We start from the raw sequence: 22,474 nt of genomic DNA on the forward strand, positions 1-22,474 counted from the left end.
AGCAAAGGTCAAAATTATATCCGTCATGCTACGCCACCTGGAAGGTACGGTGGTCAGGGCGCGGACACTAGATCGGGTTGCAGGAGAACGCCCATCGAAGTGTCACATCATCAACGAAACCAAAGACGACGAAGAGCCATTGTACATGCCGTGGACTCGGATGATGGCAGACACCTAACATCGTAACAAGAAATAGACAATGCCTTTGTGGAAGATTACACTCAACTTTACACCGCAATGGATACCGATATGGTGGCCATTAACGAAGTTACACATACGATTTTCGGCACCATTGAATCAGAGACGGAAGCACAAATGATGGAGGAGATTACAGAGGAGGAGGAGAAGGGGGTCATTGGTAGGGGAGCGGTTAAGAAATCGCCGTGGCAAGATGGCCTCCTTCTGGAATTCTACAGGACCTTTAGCACCAGGACTGACTACTACCTGCCGCGAATTACTGTCTTCTGAAGTGCCCTTACCGCCGGCTTTTGTGGGGGGGCTGATTATGCCGATATACAAACCCTCGGATGCTACACGGTTCAAAAATGGCTCTGCGCAATATGGGACCTAACATCCGTGGTCATCAGTCCCCTAGAACTTAGAACTACTTAAACCTAACTAACCTAAGGACATCACACACATCCATGCCCGAGGCAGGACTCGAACCTGCGACCGTAGCAGTCGCGCGGTTCCGGACTGAGCGCCTAGAACCGCTAGACCACCGCGGCCGGCGATGGTACACGGATACGGGACTACCGACCATTGACGTTCCTTAACTGCGACTTTAAAATATTCCCCAGATTATTAGCAGCACGCGTCCGGAGAGTATTGCGCCAAGTACTGTCACTCAGTTGAACTGCACAGAGCGGAGATACGAACATCCAGACGGCGCTTGTTGAATATCGCGATTTCATCGCCCTACCAACGGCATGCCGCCTCCGTGCAGTTCAGCGCCAATAGATTTTGATTAAGCCATAAGTATCTCGCAGAAGTCCTGACACACACGCATTTTCCACGCTCATTTGTCGCTGTCGTGATGCGGCTACTCAGCAATGCCTCCTCCAAAGTACTCGTCAATGAACGCATGAAAAAACCTCTCATCGTAACGAGATCGGTCAGACAAGGACGTCCCTTATCAACAACATTATATGCACTGGCTCTCGATTCGTTACTTTGCGACCTACGCGACCGCTTGACATGCCTAGATATTGTTTTTACCAACGACATACGTCGCACAGCAGCATACAACTATAAGAGACTACTACAGCCAGTCCGGACGGGCGTTAGACGCAACATCAAACGGGCATTACACATGATCCAACGGGTCACGTATGTTTACACCTACCCGGTGTCACGAATTCCGCGTTTTTCTCAAGTACTCCCAGTGCTGGTGACGATAGCACGACGAATACTGGTGGCGTTCGGTTCCTTTGTGAGTGCAGGACTTCTATTTAAACTAAGATACGACACCCTTAACCTCCCTCTTAGTAGGGGTGGACTTGGTCTTGCTCATGTACGTGATCGTGCCGTGGCACTATACAGGGTGGTCCATTGATCGTCACCGTGCCAAATATCTCACGAAATAAGCGTCAAACGAAAAAACTACAAAGAACGAAACTTGTCTAGCTAGAAGGGGAAACCAGACGGCGCTATCGTCGGCCCGCCAGATGGCGATGCCATAGGCCAAACGGATATCAACTGCGTTTTTTAAAATAGGAAACCCCATTTTTATTACATATTCGTGTAGTACGTAAAGAAATATGAATGTTTTAGTTGGACCATTTTTTTCGCTTTATGATAGATGGCGCTGTAATAGTCACAACATATGGCGTAAAATTTTAGACTAACAGTTGGTAACAGGTAGGTTTTTTTTTAAATTAAAATACAGAACGTAGGTAGGTTTGAACATTTTATTTCGGTTGTTCCAATGTGATACATGTACCTTTGTGAACTTTTCATTTCTGAGAACACACGCTGTTACAGCGTGATTACCTGTAAATACAACATTAATGCAACAAATCCTCAAAATGATGTCCGTCAACCTCAGTGCATTTGGCAATACGTGTAACGACATTCCTCTCAACAGCGAGTAGTTCGCCTTCCGTAATGTTCGCACATGTATTGACAATGCACTGACGCATGTTGTTAGGCGTTGTCGGTGGATCACGATAGCAAATATCCTTCAACTTTCCCCACAGAAAGAAATCCGGTGACTTCAGATCCGGTGAACATGCGGGCCATGGTATGGTCCTTCGAAGACCAATCCACCTGTCATGAAATATGCTATTCAATACCGCTTCAATCGCATGCGAGCTGTGTGCCGTACACCCATCGTGTTGGAAGTACATCGCCATTCTGTCATGCAGCGAAACATCTTGTTGTAACATCGGTAGAACATTAGGTAGGAAATCAGCATACATTGCACCATTTAGATTGCCATCGATAAAATGGGGGCCAATTATCCTTCCTCCCATAATGCCGCACCATACATTAATCCGCCAAGGTCGCTGATGTTCCACTTGTCGCAGCCATAGTGGATTTTCCGTTGCCCAATAGTCCATATCATGCCGGTTTACGTTACCGCTGTTGGTGAATGACGCTTTGTCGCTAAATAGAACGCTTGTTAAAAATCTGTCATCGCCCGTAATTTCTCTTGTGCCCAGTGGCAGAACTGTACACGACGTTCAAAGTCGTGGCCATGCAACTCCTGGTGCATTGAAATATGGTACTGGTGCAATCGATGTTGATGTAGCATTCTCAACACCGACGTTTTTGAGATTCCCGATTCTCGTGCAATTTGTCTGCTACTGATGTGCGGATTAGCCACGACAGCAGCTAAAACACTTACTTGGGCATCATCATTTGTTGCAGGTCGTTGTTCACGTTTCACATGTGGCTGAACACTTCCTGTTTCCTTAAGTAACGTAACTATCCGGCGAACGGGCCGGACACTTGGATGATGTGGTCCAGGATACCGAGCAGCATACATAGCACACGCCCGTTGGGCATTTTGATCACAATAGCCATACATCAACATGATATCGACCTTTTCCGCAATTGGTAAACGGTCCATTTTAACACGGGTAATGTATCACGAATCAAATACCGTCCGCACTGGCAGAATGTTACGTGATACCACGTACTTAAACTTTTGTGACTATTACAGCGCCATTATCACAATGCGGATAAAGTGGTCCAACTAAAACATTCATATTTCTTTACGTACTACACGAATATGTAATAAAAATGTGGGCTCCTATTTTAAAAAACGCAGTTGATATCCGTTTGACATATGGCAGCACAATCTAGCGGGCCAACCATAGCGCCATCTGGTTTCCCCCTTCAAGCTAGAGGAGTTTCTTTCTTTGTAGTTTTTTCGTTTGACGCTTATTTCGTGAGATATTTGGCCCGGTCACTATCAATGGACCACCCTGTATAGCAGCACAATGTTAAAACTGTGGAGACGACACCAGACTTGTCTGGCAGGAACCTTAATAGAAGAACGGCACCAGTGGCGGTCCAGCACATTTCCCAGTCACTACAGCATATAAGCCCTTTTTTTATAGAATACAGCTAAGTTCAGACGGCTCTGCCGTAAACCAGACCTGTAACGGTGCGTGACGTCTATCGGATACTAACGACCGGACGACACACCAATCATATTGAGAGGAAGCATAAAAAAAAGTTTAAAATGGCTCTGAGCACTATGGGACTTAACATCTATGGTCATCAGTCCCCTAGAACTTAGAACTACTTCAACCTAACTAACCTAAGGACATCACACACATCCATGCCCGAGGCAGGATTCGAACCTGCGACCGTAGCGGTCTCGCGGTTCCAGACTGTGGCGCCTAGAACCGCACGGCCACTCCGGCCGGCCTGACCCCGCCGGGAATCGAACCCGGGAACCCGGGCGTGAGAAGCGAGAACGCTACCGCACGAGCACGAGCTGCGGACGAGGAAGCATCCACATATCAATTGGCAAGTAGTATGGCGATCGATACACCATGTTTCCTTAGACACAGAAACCAGTGCAATGTGGTACCTAACTGTTAATGGTAGGAATGTCACCCATGCCAAACTTCACGCGATTCATATGAATTCACCATTATGCCCCTCAGTGCCAAAATTTGGACAACGACGAACGCCACATCATATGCGGCCCCTCGGCAGAAGAGTGGCGTTTGACGACATAAATGATCGCTTTCTTTCTTCGAATGGGACAACACAAAATTGAATCAGGGATTATATTCTTCTCGGACGGGACGTACTACCCACGTAGCAAAACAAATGCCGTAACGTGGCCTCTAGACCAGACATTGCTCTATGTTCAGAGATGGCCCAAAAACAGTAATGGGCTTTTGGGCCTTTTTACAAGAACGATATCTAAAGATAGTGAACGATCCCAAATACTGACAGTATTTCTCTAACTTCCTATGGACTGCGTCTCAAGAGCTGGATCGTCCTGGATGCGAAGAAAGATGTGAAGAAAGAATGAACGGATGATAAGAAAGGTGGATACCGTATACTCTCGAGAAGACATACCCGGATGTCAGAACAGCGGGGGGGGATTGGAAATACTATTCTCCACTGTGAAGTGTTTTTCTTTCTTTTCGTAATGCGACAATGATGTTCAGTTTACCAGGTTTCAAGCAATACGGAAATATTATTTGTGGTATGACAGTGCAGTGGTTGTTACCGAAATTCAACTTCACTTACATGTTATATGTGAGGCAGTACTTGCTTTGATTTCTGACAGATATTCATGGAAATTTGAAACATATCTACATCTACATCTACATCCATACTCCGCAAACCACCTGACGGTGGGTGGCGGAGGGTACCTTGAGTACCTGTATTGGTTCTCCCTTCTATTCCAGTCTCGTATTGTTCGTGGAAAGAAAGATTGTCGGTATGCCTCTGTGTGGGCTCTAATCTCTCTGATTTTATCCCCATGGTCTCTTCGCGAGATGTACGTACGAAGGAGCAATATACTGCTTGACTCCTCGGTGAAGGTATGTTCTCGAAACTTCAAGAAAAGCCCGTACCGAGCTACTGACCATTTCTCCTGCAGAGTCTTCCACTGGAGTTTATCTATCATCTCCGTAACGCTTTCGCGATTACTAAATGATCCTGTAGCGAAACGTTGGATCTTCTCTATCTCTTCTATTGGCTGCAATTGGCATTTCCTGCACCATGCGTCAATTCGCTGCAGATCCTCCTGCATTTCAGTACAATTTTCCATTGTTACAACCTCTCGATACACCACAGCATCATCTGCAAAAAGTCTCAGTGAACTTCCGATGTCATCCACAAGGTCATTTATGTACATTGTGAATAGCAACGGTCCTATGACACTCCCCTGCGGCACACCTGAAATCACTCTTACTTCGGAAGACTTCTCTCCATTGAGAATGACATGCTGCGTTCTGTTATCTAGCAACTCTTCAATCAAATCACACAATTGGTCTGGTAGTCCATATGCTCTTACTTTGTTCATCAAACGACTGTGGTGAACTGTATCGAACGCCTTGCGGAAGTCAAGAAACACGGCATCTACCTGTGAACCCGTGTCTATGGCCCTCTGAGTCTCGTGGACGAATAGCGCGAGCTGGGTTTCACACGACCTACTCGAACATAGCATAGCTGGAGAAGTATTTCTTTTTAACATAATTTTATTGTGTTTTTCGTTTCTGACGTATGTTTAACTTCCCAAAGTTTACTATTTATTACGTTATAAATTTTACGTCAGTCTGGTTTATAGTTATCGTGTTCAGCTTATATAAGTTCATATATGAGGAAATTGTTAGTCTCATTTTGTAATACCAACAAACAGAGAATCTTTTTTGTTTACAATTTAAAAAAAAAAGAACGGTGGGGCACTTGCCCGCCAAACGGAAGGTCCCACGTTAACAAAAAAAAAAAAAAAAGTGGTAAGGCAACAGCTCGCTATAAGCGGTAAATCTTATTCTTGTCCAGGTTTAAATGGTTCAAATGGCTCTAAACACTATGGGACTTAACATCTGCGGTCATCAGTCCCATAGACTGAGAACTACTTAAACCTAACTAACCTAAGGACAGCACACACATCCATGCCCGAGGCAGGATTCGAACCTGCGACCGTAGCGCTCGCGCGGTTCCAGACTGAAGCGACTAGATCCGCTTGGCCACACCGGCCGGCCTTGGCGGTTGTCATTAGTTATAGAATATGAGTCATGTGGTAAGAAAACGTTACAGAAGCAAGTAAACGTGATCAATAGTGAGAGAAGGAGAGATACGACATAGGCATCTCACAGAAATGAAAACAACAAGCAAGTAGGTGTGAACTTTGTTACAACTAACGAATTCAAGAGTCAAGACTTCCAAAACGGAACGCAACTTCAGAAATGTTAAAAACATGTATTTTAACAGAGCACAGACAAACTGTGTGATTGTGAAACAGTTGCATTGATTTGTTGCAGCCTATGTGACAAACTGTCACGTTTTCATCATTTCCTTGGGCGTGATCACATTCATATTTATACAAACACCTGTATCAGGCAAGGAGGCATATCTCACTCACTTACCAGTCGTATAAATTGCGTGTGTCGATAAGACATTCCTATCATATGACACACGTAATGCCACTAATGCCGTGTATGACACATCAGACGTGCTTTCCGGTGGAGGATTCGGCTGACTTGCCGCCTTGTGATCAAATGTTTGCGGTTCCCTTTCGAAAGCCACTTCCTTTCGGCTGCTATTAGAGTAGTTGTGCAGAATCACCTGTCATTATTGGGCCCTACTTTACACCTGGCTGTTGCAAACGGACATTACAACACAACACAGACACAAATCTGAATAACGCGAACAGCGGAAAAAAAGGACACGAGGGATGTTAGAACACAACGCGCAATCCAACACCGTAACCACTTAATTGCGACGCCATTTAACTTTTCACTTAATCTATATTGTACTTCTTGTTCTTAGATGGTTAACTGTTTCTATTTTGCTTTTGTGTTCACAGTCAAGTCCACCTTCTCACTACTTTCATGCTTGATCTATGTTCAGTTTTGCTGGCTGTCCAAGGCGTCCTCTTACCATTAAATCTGATGTGGGTGCGATGGGGAGTTCCCCTTGTGAGTTCCAGACCGGCTGCATGAACTGGTTACAATTTTGCGTTTTCCTCCTGTTGATAGTTCTGTTTTCTTAAAAGTTACCAAAATGCGCCCCTCGTCAGACTCTGACATTCCACTGAGGCTCATTATTAAACCTTTGGACTTAATATTGGTTTTTTTTGTCGACCTGTTTCTATTTGCGTTTTGCCCATCATTATTTCCCCCCAAATTCTATAAGTCCCTACAGATCCTTGAGCGTCATGCACTCCACCTCGCCTTCCGTATACACCTCCCGTCCCCCACTCGGATCCTCTATGACCTCATTCCTTTCCCACATCTGCTCCTCTACCTCGAACATATCCGCATACTCTACACCTCCCGCCGCCTTGATCCCCCTCACCCCCTGGTTGCTCCTCTCCTCTCCCATCCCCGTCCCCTGCCACGTCTTCACTGTTGTGTCCCCCCTACCCTCCATCTCTACACCCTTCATCTCCTTTCCCAAGGTGGCTTCCATCAACTCCCCCTCCCGGATGACGCCCTCTCTCCCTCCATCTATCCCTCCTACCAACTACGCCCGGGATCCTGGGTTTGATTCCCGGCGGGTCAGGGATTTTCTCTGCCTCGTGATGACTGGGTGTTGTGTGCTGTCCTTAGGTTAGTTAGGTTTAAGTAGTTCTAAGTTCTAGGGGACTGATGACCATAGATGTTAAGTCCCATAGTGCTCAGACCCATTTGAACCTCCTACCAACTCTGGTTCTCACCCCCCCTCTTTTCCTCCGTCCTTTCCCTGGGCTCCCTCTCCCCCCCCCCCTTCCATCCTGTTTTCTCCCCGCCAAACCTCTCCCTACCTCCCTTCTCCCCCCACCTCCCTCGACTCCTTTTGTATTCCCCTCCTCTGCCAGTTTGTTTCCTGACTTCGTCCTATATCTTTTGCTCCTTGTCTTGTCGCTTCCGAATTTCCCTAATTTCATTAATGAGGGTCTCCTGTCCTTGGTCTTCTTCCTGCCGTCTCTTTTCTTCTTTTTACTTTCGCCTCTTATCTGCCTCTTGCATAAACAGAATGATCGATTCCAGTTGCGCACTTCCAGTAAAGTACCCTGGACTAGACGCATGTGACGCAACTGCTCTATGACGCCTTGTCCATGAAATCGGATTGTTACGTTCCGTGGTGTAACTGTTTCCTACACTACTGGCCATTAAAATTGATACACCAAGAAGAAATGCAGATGATAAACGGGTATTCATTGGACAAATATATTATACTAGAACTGACATGTGATTACATTTTTACACAACTTTGGTGCATAGCTCATGAGAAATCAGTACCCAGAACAACCACCTCTGGCCGTAATAACGGCCTTGATACGCCTGGGCACTGAATCAAACAGAGCTTGGATGGCGTGTACAGGTACACCAGCCCATGCAGCTTCAACACGATACCACAGTTCATCAAGAGTAGTGACTGGCGTATTGTGACGAGCCAGTTGCTCGGTCACCATAGACCAGACGTTTTCAATTGGTGAGAGATCTGGAGAATTTGCTGCCCAAGGCAGCAGTCGAACATTTTCTGTATCCAGAAAGCCCGTACAGAACCTGCAACATGCGGTCGTGCATTATACTGCTGAAATATAGGGTTTCGCAGGGATCAAATGAAGGGTAGAGCTCCGGAACCGCGGGACTGCTACGGTCGCAGGTTCGAATCCTGCCTCGGGCATGGGTGTGTGTGGTGTCCTTAGGTTAGTTAGGTTTAAGTAGTTCTAAGTTCTAGGGGACTTATGACCTAAGATGTTGAGTCCCATAGTGCTCAGGGCCATTTGAACCATTTTTGAAGGGTAGAGCCACGGTCGTAACACATCTGAAATGTAACGTCCACTGTTCAAAGTGCCGTCAATGCGAACAACAGGTGACCGACACGTGTAACCAATGGCACCCCATACCATCACGCCGGATGATACGCCAGTATGGCGATGACGAATACACGCTTCCAATGTGTGTTCACCGCGATGACGCCAAACACGGATGCGACCATCATGATGCTGCAAACTGAACCTAGATTCATCCGAAAAAATGACGTTTTGCCATTCGTGCACCCAGATTCGTCGTTGAGTACACCATTGCAGGCGCTCCTGTCTGTGATGCAACGTCAAGGGTAACCGCAGCCATGGTCTCCGGGCTGATAGTCCATGCTGCTGCAAACGTCGTCGAACTGTTCGTGCAGATGGTTGTTGTCTTGGAAACTTCCCCATGTGTTGACTCAGGGATCGAGATGTGGCTGCACGATCCGTTACAGCCATGCGGACTGTGTATAAAAGCGCATTGTCTTGTGGGAGCTGTGGTATGTAGTAGGGTGATTCAAGTGACAAAGTTTCCGACGTGATTATGCTCCCATGGAGGTAATTAACGGTCACTGAACTCGGAATGGTTGTTGGTTCTAGAAGCATGGGACAATCCATTTCGGAAATCGTTTTCGAGTTTAATATTCCGAGATCCACAGTGTCAAGAGTGTACCGACAATACCAAATTTCAAAAAATGGCTCAAATGGCTCTGAGCACTATGGGACTGCTGTGGTCATAAGTCCCCTAGAACTTCGAACTACTTAAACCTAACTAACCTAAGGGCATCACACACACCCATGCCCGAGGCAGGATTCGAACCTGCGACCGTAGCAGTCCAGCGGTTCCGGACTGCAGCGCCAGAACCACTAGACCACCGCGGCCGGCACCAAATGTCTGGCATTACCTCTCACCAGGGACAATGCAGTGGCCAACGGCCTCCTCACGAAGACCGAGAGCAGTGTCGTTTACGTAGAGTCGTCAGTGCTAACAGACAAGCAACACAGCTTGAAGTAACCGCGGAAACTACTGTGGGAGCTACGACGAACTTATCCGGTATGACATGGCGGTGAAATGTAACGTTAATGAGCTATGGCGGTAGACGACCGACGTGATGTGTGTGTGTGAAATCTTATGGGACTTAACTGCTAAGGTCATCAGTTCCTAAGCTTACACACTACTTAACCTAAATTATCCTAAGGACAAACACACACACCCATGTCGGAGGGAGGACTCGAACCTCCGCCGGGATCAGCCGCACAGTCCATGACTGCAGCGCCCCAGACCGCTCGGCTAATCCAGCGCGGCGACCGACGTGAGTCCCTTTGCTGTATCGGTTGAACTTTAGAAGACTGGAAACAACGGCCTGGTCACATGAGTCTCGATTTCATTGGGTAAGAGCTGATGCTAGGGTTCCAGTGTGGCGTAGATCCCACGAAGCCATGGATCCAAGCTGTCAACAAAGAAGTGTGAAATTTATTGTTGTTGTTGTTGTGGTCTTCAGTCCTGAGACTGGTTTGATGCAGCTCTCCATGCTACTCTATCCTGTGCAAGCTTCTTCATCTCCCAGTATCTACTGCAACCTACATCCTTCTGAATCTGCTTAGTGTATTCATCTCTTGGTCTCCCTCTACGATTTTTACCCTCCACACTGCCCTCCAATGCTAAATTTGTGATCCCTTGATGCCTCAAAACATGTCCTACCAACCGATCCCTTCTTCTAGTTAAGTTGTGCCACAAACTTCTCTTCTCCCCAATCCTATTCAATACCTCCTCATTAGTTACGTGGTCTACCCACCTTATCTTCAGCATTCTTCTGTAGCACCACATTTCGAAAGCTTCTATTCTCTTCTTGTCCAAACTAGTTATCGTCCATGTTTCACTTCCATACATGGCTACACTCCATACAAATACTTTCAGAAACGACTTCCTGACATTTAAATCTATACTCGATGTTAACAAATTCCTCTTCTTGAGAAACGCTTTCTTTGCCATTGCCAGTCTACATTTTATATCCTCTCTACTTCGACCATCATCAGTTTGAAATTTATTGGGCGCCCTAATTATATGGGCTGTGTTTACATGGAATGGACTGGGTATTCTGATCCAGATGAACCGATCATTGTCTGGAAATTGGTTATGTTCGGCTACTTTGAGACCATCTGCACCCAAACAACGCTGCCATTTTTGTAGATGAGAATGTGCCATGTCACTGGGCCACAATTTCTCGCCATTAGTTTGGATAACGTTTTGGAAAATTCGAACGAATGATTTGGCCACCCAGACAGATAGACATGAATCCCATCTAAGATTTATGGGATATAATGGAGAGGTCAGTTCGTCCATAAAATCCTACATCGGCAACACTCACAGAATTATGGAGCGCTATAGAGGCTGCATGGCTCGCTATTTCTGCAGGTAACTTCCAACTACTTGCTGAATCCATGCAACGCCGAATTGCTGCAATACGCCAGGCAAAACGGAGGTACGACACAATATTGGGAGGTATTCCATGACTTTTGTCACCTCAGTGTTTATGTAGTGGCCTACGTGTTAATTCAGAATCTGCATTCCAAATTGTATCCAAATCCGTCCAGCGTTTCACCGTGAAAGAGTAACAAACACACTAACACTCACAAACTTTCGTATTTATGAAACATACAGGGTGTTACAAAAAGGTACGGCCAAACTTTCAGGAAATATTCCTCACACACAAATAAAGAAAAGATGTTATGAGGACATGCGTCCGGAAACGCTTAATTTCCACGTTAGCGCTCATTTTAGTTTCGTCAGTATGTATTGTACTTCCTCGATTCACCGCTAGTTGGCGGTAAATTTTCACAATCAACATGTGTGGACTGACGAGAATCCGCACGCAATTGTGCAATCATGTCATCAACACAGATTTTCTGTGAACGTTTGGGCAGGCGTTGTTGGTGATGTCTTGATTGGGCCCCATGTTCTTCCACCTACGCTCAATGGAGCACGTTATCATGATTTCATACGGGATACTCTACCTGTGCAGCTAGAACATGTGCCTTTACAAGTACGACACAACATGTGGTTCACGCACGATGGAGTCCTGCACATTTCAGTCGAAGTGTTCGTACGCTTCTCAACAACAGATTCGGTGACCGATGGATTGGCAGAGGCGGACCAATTCCATGGCCTCCACGCTCTCCTGACCTCAACCCTCTTGACTTTCATTTATGGGGGCATTTGAAAGCTCTTGTCTACGCAACCCCGGTACCAAATGTAGAGACTCTTCGTGCTCGTATTGTGGACGGCTGTGATACAATACGCCATTCTCCAGGGCTGCATCAGCGGATCAGAGATTCCATGCGACGGAGGGTAGATGCATGTATCCTCGCTAACGGAGGACATTTTGAACATTTCCTGTAACAAAGTGTTTGAAGTCACGCTGGTACGTTCTGTTGCTGTGTGTTTCCATTCCATGATTAACGTGATTTGAAGAGAAGTAATAAAATGAGCTCTAACGTGGGAAGTAAGCGTTTCCGGACACATGTCCACATTTTCTTTCTTCGTGTGTGAGGAATATTTCCTGAAAGTTTGGCCGTACCTTTTTGTAACACCCTGCATAGAAAGATGACGACGTGGGTGTTACACGCCATCCAGGGTATGCATGTTAGGAGTACAGTACTGGCCATTAAAATTGCTACACCACGAATATGACGTGCTACACACGCGAAATATAACCGACAGGAAGAAGATGCTGTGATATTCAAAAGATTAGCTTTTCAGAGCATTCACACAGGGTCTCGATTTCATTGGGTAAGAGCTGATGCTAGGGTTCCATTGTGGCGTAGATCCCACGAAGCCATGGATCCAAGCTGTCAACAAGGAAGTGTGAAAGAGACACCTACAACGTCCTGACTTGAGGAAAGTTTCCAACCGATTTCTCACACACAAACAGCAGTTGACCGGCGTTGCCTGGTGAAACATTGTTGTCATGCCTCGTGTAAGGCGGAGAAATGCGTACCTTCACGTTTCCGACTTTGATGAAGGTCGGATTGTAGCCTATCGTGATTGCGGTTTATCGTATCGCGACATTGCTGCTGGCGTTGGTCGAGATCCAATGACTGTTAGCAGAATATGGAATCGGTGGGTTCAGGAGGGTAATACGGAACGCCGTGCTAGATCCCAACGGCATCGTATCACTAGCGGTCGAGATGACAGGCATCTTATCCGCATGGCTGTAACGGATCGTGCAGCCACGTCTCGATCCCTCGAGTCAACAGATGGGGACGTCTGCAAGACAACAACCATCTGCACGAACAGTTCGACGACGTTTGCAGCAGCATGGACTATCAGCTCGGAGACTGTGGCTACGGTTACCCTTGACGCTGCATCACAGACTGGAGCGCCTGCGACGAATCTGGGTGCACGAATGGCAAAACGTCATTTTTTCGGATGAATCCAGGTTCAGTTTACAGCATCATGATGGTAACATCCGTGTTTGGCGACATCGCGGTGAACGCACATTGGAAGCGTGTATTCGTCATCGCCATAATGGCGTATCACCCGGCGTGATAGTATGGGGTGCCATTGGTTACACGTTTCGGTGAACTCTTGTTCGCATTGACGGCACTTTGAACAATTGACGTTACATTTCAGATGTGTTACGACCCGTGGATCTACCCTTCAGTCGATCCCTGCGAAACCCTACATTTCAGCAGTATAATGCACGACCGCATGTTGCAAATCCTGTACGGGCCTTTCTGGGTACATAAAATGTTCGACTGCTGCTCTGGCCAGCACATTCTCCAGATCTCTCACCAACTGAAAACGTCTGGTCAATGGTGACCGAGCAACTGGCTTGTCACAGTACGCCAGTCACTACTCTTGATGAACTGTGGTATCGTGTTGAAGCTGCATGGGCAGCTGTACCTGTACACGCCATCCAAGTTCTGTTTGACTCAATGCCCAGACGTATCAAGGCCGTTATTACGGCCAGAGGTTGTTGTTCGGGCTACTGATTTCTCAGGATCTATACACCCAAATTGCGTGAAAATGTAATCACATGTCAGTTCTAGTATATTATATACGTCTAATGAATGCCCGTTTATCATATGCATTTCTTCTTGGTGTAGCAATTTTAATGGCCAGTAGTGTATTTTATAAGAAACTGTTCAATTATTGCCGGCCGTAGTGGCCGAGCGGTTCTAGGCGCTTCAGTCCGCAATCTCGCTGCTGCTACGGCTGAAGGTTCGAATCCTTCCTCGGGCATGGATGTGTGTGATGTCCTTGGGTTAGTTAGGTTTAAGTAGTTATAAGGGGGACTTATGACCTCAGATGTTTTGAGTCCCATAGTGCTCAGAGATTTTTGAACCATTTGTTCAATTACTCTTAAGAATCTAATTCACGTTTAGTCGTCGCAGAGAGTTGCGCCATCAATGTTGGTGGCTCCCTGGCGAAAGGAGAGCTTCGGAAGTGTGGAGTACTGCACCTACTGCCACTGGTTCCTTAAATCTCTGTTTCGTGCGTCATCTACAGTCAGAAAAGGTAGCCTGCAACAATTTCCAAATGATTACATTTTCTCTTGAAGAAGCATATCACATCCGGTATCATCAGATTTGTTACTGACGCTATTCGTTATACGACGAACTCTGGAATTTTCGCTTACATGTCCCAATCCAGTCTCTAAGTTGGTGTACCTGTCGCATTCTTACCAGTGAAGAATAAAAAGAAGGTGAGTTACATCCTTGTATAAAGTATCATAAATGTACGACACCGAAATTTATAAGGGGAATACACAAGTTTCAGTCATAAAGAGAAAAGCAAGTGTCAAACCTGTAAAAACTCATATTTTTATTACATTCAGTACAAAGCCTCATACGGGTGTAAGAGATAAAAAAAACAAGTTTAATACAATCCATTATGGAGTCGAGGTAGCGGTTGTCGTTATACTGGTTATGACTGATAGCATTCAACCGCGATTCTTATACATATATTTTAACAACGCGTTTCAAGAGACAATGCTCTCATCATCAGGTTGTAAAGTCTATGTCATGAAATTAAACGGACTAAAAAGACAAAATACCATCACAAATAGTTGGGAAGTCCATAGAGTAAAACAGAATTAAAAGTATATTGGACTGTGGGTCCTCGTCTTACATTGAAGTTGTTGACACAAGTCGATGGCCGTCCCATAGCTACCAAATATGCTGTCGCACTGTGTCGGCTCGGGAGCTGTTGTGGAGTGACGTGCCTAGGTGTTGTGGCGTGGTTACAGCCGTGTGCTTGACGGTAACGGTATGCTATTGGGCGCCTTATTTCCTTATTGCATTGGTCTGCCATCGTTAGCCTCTCGCAACTCCGTCAGTGACATGCTACAAGTTTAAAGTCGCATACCTACCCTAAAATAATTCTAAAAACCCGCTAAAAAATTTCATTTCTTTAAAATTATCTTGTGCATTTAGAATATTGCTTTGTTTCTTTTCATGGATAGCTATCTCGAATTCCTGTAGTAAATCAAGTTTCCTCCCTTTCTTTTCTACATGCAATATTTCTACGTTGTCTTCTATGCTATTAGGGGATGGCCTGTTTCATATATATGGTTCGCTACATCTGATTTGTCATAATTTCCTAACCTGAACGCATCTTTATGTTCTTTATACCGGATCGCGAATGATCTTCCTGTCTGCCCTATATATTTTGCATCACAAGTTCTGCACTGAATCTTATAAACTCCCGATCTTATTTCTCTTCTCGCCAATATCGTGCTTAAGGCTATACCTCACTAGGTTATTAGTCTGAAAAGCTATTTTAACATCGTATGGCTTAAAAATATTTGCTAACTTTTGTGAGACTGTTCCGTAGTATGGCATCGTGATAATTTTCACTTTCTCTCCATCAGGTTTTTCCTTTTTGCGCTTATTACTTTTCCATAACAGTTTTTTTAACCATATCTATTCTGTAACCGTTATTCATCGCTATTCTCTTAACGGTATTAATTTCAGTCTCTCTATCTTTTTCGCTCATAGGTATATTGACTGCCCTATGCACGAGTCTTCGGAAATCAGCTTCTTTATAAGCTTTGTAATTTATCTAGTGTGATTCTTCAATTTCTCCATGCGTATTTCATGAGGAAAAGAATGTCTGAAGAACAGCCTGGTGTGAGTGAACAAAGGAAACAATACAGGGCTATTACAAATGATTGAAGCGATTTCACAAATTCACTGTAGCTTCATTCATTGACATATGGTCACGACACACTACAGATACGTAGAAAAACTCATAAAGGTTTGTTCGGCTGAAGCCGCAGGTCAGGTTTCTGCCGCCAGAGCGCTCGAGAGCGCAGTGAGACAAAATGGCGACAGGAGCCGAGAAAGCGTATGTCGTGCTTGAAATGCACTCACATCAGTCAGTCATAACAGTGCAACGACACTTCAGGACGAAGTTCAACAAAGATCCACCAACTGCTAACTCCATTCGGCGATGGTATGCGCAGTTTAAAGCTTCTGGATGCCTCTGTAAGGGGAAATCAACGGGTCGGCCTGCAGTGGGCGAAGAAACGGTTTAACGCGTGCGGGAAAGTTTCACGCGTAGCCTGTGGAAGTCGACAAATAAAGCAAGCAGGGAGCTAAACGTACCACAGCCGACGGTTTGGAAAATCTTGCGGAAAAGGCTAAAGCAGAAGCCTTACCGTTTCGAACTCATTGATGGGGACATGCTGCGCCGAGTGTGGGAGGAACTTGATTATCGGCTTGATGTCTGCCGAATCACTAAAGGCGCACATATCGAATATTTGTGAATACCTAAAAAAACTTTTTGAGTTTTTGTGTGTGTGTGCAAAGCATTGTGAAAATATCTCAAATAATAAAGTTATTGTAGAGCTGTGAAATCGCTTCAATCATTTATAATAACCCTGTATTTCTGCAATCGACTTTGTTGCCATCATCAGGTGTGCTGATGTACTGCCAAGGGTAAGTAGACGTGAGGTATATATCAGATTCCCCCTCCCCTCCCTCGGGCGTTCCCTCCGCCGTCCGCACCGGGGTTCGACGCCTGGCTTCTTGCCCCGTGTCTGGGCTGCCCGCAGTCTCGAAGGTTTACGAGAGGCTGTACGTTAAGAGGCTATGGCGACACATCGGGGAGGAAGGCCTGCTCCCTGACGAACAGTTCGACTTCAGGAGGGGCCACTCCACACAGCAGCAGCTACTTCGACTGGTACAGCAAGCGATGGGGACGCTGGAGTATCTTGGGGCGGTACTCCTGGACGTTTCCAGAGCCTGAGACAGCGTGTGGCACGACGGCCTTATGTATAAACTACTTACACAAGGCCTACCGGTGTCGCACGCCCGCCTGCTCAAATCCTACTTGACTGGGGGCGCCTTCCACGTGCGCGCCGACGACGTGACGTCGACAGCGCCCCCCATAGCAGATGGAGTACCACAGGGGTCCGTCATCGGCCCCTCGCTCAACTCACTGTACACCACCGACGTTCCGAAGAGGCAGGGCGTGCACGTTGCGCTCTACGCGGACGATACGGCACTCTACGGCAGAAGCATCAACGCCAGGCTGATGCGTCACCGCCTGCAATCCGCTTGCGACGTCCTCGGAGCTTGGGCCACCAAATGGCAGCTCAAGTTTAACGCAGCCAGAAGTCAGGCGGTGATCTTCACTAGGAAGAAGGATCCTGCCGACCTGCAGCCACTCAGCATCGTGGGAGGCCCCATCCCGTGGTCGAACACCGGACGCTACCTACGCGTCACTCTGGACCAACGCCTGACGTGGAAGGCGCACGTCAGGGAAGTAAGGGGTAAAGCGCTTGGCAGATTGCGCTTGTTATACCCATTAGTCAACCCAGCGACGACTCTGCCCCCACACGGCGGCATCTACATCTACATCTACATCCATACTCTGCAAGCCACCTGACGGTGTGTGGCGGAGGGTACCCTGAGTACCTCTATCGGTTCTCCCTTCTATTTCAGTGTCGTATTGTTCGTGGAAAGAAGGATTGTCTGTATGCTTCTGTGTGGGCTCTAATCTCTCTGATTTTATCCTCATGGTCTCTTCGCGAGATATACGTAGGAGGGAGCAATATACTGCTTGACTCTTCGGTGAAGGTATGTTCTCGAAACTTTAACAAAAGCCCATACCGAGCTACTGAGCGTCTCTCCTGTAGAGTCTTTCACTGGAGTTTATCTATCATCTCCGTAACGCTTTCGCGATTACTAAATGATCCTGTAACGAAGCGCGCTGCTCTCCGTTGGATCTTCTCTATCTCTTCTATCAACCCTATGTGGTACGGATCCCACACCGCTGAGCAGTATTCAAGCAGTGGGCGAACGAGTGTACTGTAACCTACTTCCTTTGTTTTCGGATTGCATTTCCTTAGGATTCTTCCAATCAATCGCAGTCTGGCATCTGCTTTAGCGACGATCAACTTTATATGATCATTCCATTTTAAATCACTCCTAATGCGTACTCACAGATAATTTATGGAATTCACTGCTTCCAGTTGCTGACCTGCTATTTTGTAGCTAAATGGTAAGGGATCTATCTTTCTATGTATTCGCAGCACATTACTCTTGTCTACATTGAGATTCAATTGCCATTCCCTGCACCATGCGTCAATTCGCTGCAGATCCTCCTGCATTTCAGTACAATTTTCCATTGTTACAACCTCTCGGTACACCACAGCATCATCTGCAAAAAGCCTCAGTGAACTTCCGATGTCATCCACCAGGTCATTTATGTATATTGTGAACAGCAACGGTCCCATGACACTCCCCTGTGGCACACCTGAAATCACACTTACTTCGGAAGACTTCTCTCTATTGAGAATGACATGCTGCGTTCTGTTATCTAGGAACTCCTCAATCCAATCACACAATTGGTCAGATAGTCCATATGCTCTTACTTTGTTCATTAAACGACTGTGGGGAACTGTATCGAACGGCTTGCGGAAGTCAAGAGAGTCAAGAAACACGGCATCTACCTGGGAACCCGTGTCTATGGTCCTCTGAGCCTCGTGGACGAATAGCGCGAGCTGGGTTTCACACGACCGTCTTTTTCGAAACCCATGCTGATAACTCTGTACCTGACACTAATCAGGTCAGTGTTAAGAGTACGCTGCCGTGTTGTGGGGCAACGCGGCCGATTCATCCATCGCAAAGCTGCAGACGGCCCAGATCAAGGCGCTTAGGTTAGCGCTTCACCTGCCACGAGACTTCAGCACCTGAGAACTCCACAGAGTAGCGGGAGTACCGCTGCTCAAACACCGATTCCGGCAGGCGTCGCATCGTTTTTATGCAGACGCCCGGATGTCGGATAACGACCTCGTCCGCAACTTGGGCAACCAAGTGCACTGGCGCCCGACAACGACGTGGCCAGACCTGTTGCTGGAGTAAAGGCACGCCGCAACATGAGCCAGATGAACTAAAAGAAGCAACGCAACCGTGAGGAAGATTCAGACGAGAAGACAACTTCCAACACCCCCAAGAAGAAGTAGGAAAGGGGTGACCTGCTCACCCTACAACACACCAGAGTACGAAGCTCCGTGAATTTGCGTAGCGCGTCTGGGTGTTCCCTCGTAGACCCGCATCCAGGGAGATTTGTTGGCGGCGTTTCGAAGGTTCCTCCCCCTGCCTTGAAGTCAGTACATTCTGGGGTATTTTTATCTTCTCTTTAATCCGGGTAATGGCTGGTTCCCAAGCTTGGTTAAGGAATAGCCGCTGTCACGATTCAGTTCAGGTTTTCTTACTCTGATCTCTATAGCTTCTTTGATGATACAGTCCCAATATTTCGAAGTCTGTGTTAGGACCTTGGTCTTGTCATAATCCATGCCGTGTAGTTCTGACAGCCAATGCTCGGCGATAGTCTTCTTAGGCTGTTGCAATCTCGTGTGCCATTGGTGTTCGCGGCATCGGTCTTCAATGGTGCGAATTGTCTGACCTATGTATTCCTTACCGCATTGGCGCGGTATTTTGTAAACCCCTAATTTACGTATACCAAGGTCATCCTTAACACTGCCAAGAAGTGCTCTGGTTCTAGTTGGAGCACAGAAGACGGTTTTTACTTGATATTCCTAAAATGCGTCCAACTTTTCCCGATAAGGCCTCACAAAACGGAATGAATGCCATGGCCGCGTTTTCCTCAGGTTTTTCATTAGTTTCCGCCTGTTGTGTTGCGAGTGTCGGACGTAGAGCATCCCGGATTTGCCTTTCCTTATAACCGATCCTCAGAAACACGGACTTCAGATGGGCCAGTTCTTGTTGGAGTCTTTCCTTGTCAGAGAGTGAGAGCTCTGTATACCAGAGTTTTTAGCACGCCGTTCTTATGATCAGGGTGGTGGCAGCTACCCGCGTATAGGTATAAGTCGGTGTGAGTTTTTTTTCTATACGCGCTGTGCCCCAACCTACCGTCATCTCGTCTTTTGACGAGAACATCCAAGAAGGGGAGCATGTCATTCGATTCTACCACTATGGTGAACTCGTGTCTTGAATTGAGATGTATGAGAAATTCCGTCAGCTTGTCTCTTCCAAGTGGATAAATAACAAACGTGTCGTCCACGTATCTGAAGAGACAGGTAGGTTTTAGTTGCGCTGACTCCAAGGCTTCCTTCTCGAAATGTTCCATGTACATGTTAGTGACGACGGGAGAGAGAGGACTCCCCACAGCAACGCCTATGGTCTGCTCGTAGTAGTCACCGTCAAATAGAAAATATGTTGACGTTAGAACACGTCTTAACAGATCGGCAGTTTTCTCATCAAATTTCCGGCCGATGAGTTCCAGAGTTTCAGGTAACGGAACTGTAGTAAACAGGGAAACCACGTCGAAGTTCACAAGTATGTCAAATTCCTTAGTCGTGAGGTGGTTGATGCGTCCCAAGAAATCCGAAGAGTTACGTATATGGTTTTTGGGCACGTCCCCACGTGAAGGCTGAGCAGCTCCTTGAGGTACTTTGCGAGAGGATACGCCGGGCATCAATATTGCTGAGAATGAGACGTAATGGGACGTGTTGCTTAGGGACTTTCGGTAAGCCGTACAGCCTTGGAGGAAGAGGGGCCCTGGGTCATAACTTCTTTGTGAGCTCTTCAGGGAAACCGGAATCTTTGAGAAGCGCCAAAGTTTTTCTTTCGACCCTCTTGGTAGGGTCGCTGTCAATATTGTGGTATGCGGTATCATCTAGCAGGCCCCGCATCTTCATGGTGTAATTACCGTAGCTCTGAATACCAGTGGTTTTAGCACGCCGTTCTTATGATCAGGGTGGTGGCAGCTATCCGCGTTTAGGTATAAGTCGGTGTGAGTTTTTTTTCTATACGCGCTGTGCCCCAACCTACCGTCATCTCGTCTTTTGACGAGAACATCCAAGAAGGGGAGCATGTCATTCGATTCTACCTCTATGGTGAACTCGTGTCGTGAGTTGAGATGTATGAGAAATTCAGTCAGCTTGTCTCTTCCATGTGGATAAATAACAAACGTGTCGTCCACGTATCTGAAGAGACACCGTCAAATAGCTGGTAAGACCGCTATGATTGGATCTTCTCTTAGCTTCCGGAAGACAGCGGAAGAGGTGCGTCGCGAAACCTGCAGGGCCATAGCTAGAACTAGACCTATGAAACCGAATATTTCCAAAAAAAGTCGACTTCGAGATGTCACAGCGAACGGACGTGACGAACGAGAGCGACTGCGACGGCAGCTGCAGAAGAGGAGCTCGTGGCCGGTGGTCACCGTCCGATGGGTCAAGCACCATCGACGCTCCCGCTGTCTGCTTCACAGATGGCGACCCAGCAACGGCAACGGATCGACGCACGGAATAATCCTACACACGAGGCACCAATTGCAGTACTTCATGAGATGGTTTCAGCCTGTGACGACATGGACCTAGATGAGGAAGCGCACACAACAACACGGCGAAAATGCACGGCACGGCAGACGACGACAGATTCACAAAAGTCATCGGGAAGTAGCGACGGCGGCTTCCTGAAACCACCACGCAAGAAGGCCACGCGACAGCGGCAAGCGCCCACACATACACCAGTGACGACGAGCAATGCTTACAGCGCGCTAGCTGCAGCACCTGATGTGCCAGAATTGGACTCTGATACACAGCACCAAGATGGCAACACGCCACAAAGAGAGAAACTCCCGTCGATAGTTCTCCAGTATCCGGAGAGCTACAAGAAGCTAGAGAACTGGTTGAACACCAACTGCTGGTTTCCCTTCATAGTGAAGCAGGCAGGTGGCGATAAATTGAAGCTCACATTATCCGCCACCATCGACTATACGAAGGTGATGAATACGGTCGGAACAGCGGGCATACCGTGTTGCACCTTCCCGACAGTTCGTTCCAAGATGTTTAAGGTTACCATACATGGAATACCGATGTCAGTCACCGATGTTGAGCTCAAGGAAGACCTCGAAGACGCTGGATTCGTAACCACCGCCGTGACGCGACATAAACCACCACAGGCGACGAAACGCATACCGACGGTTGTTGCCATCCTTCAAGGTAAGCCGGCCGGAGTGGCCGAGCGGTTCTAGGCGCTTCAGTCTGGAACCGCGCGACCGCTACC

Source organism: Schistocerca cancellata, chromosome 4, assembly GCF_023864275.1.
Source record: "Schistocerca cancellata isolate TAMUIC-IGC-003103 chromosome 4, iqSchCanc2.1, whole genome shotgun sequence".
NCBI lineage: Eukaryota > Metazoa > Arthropoda > Insecta > Orthoptera > Acrididae > Schistocerca > Schistocerca cancellata.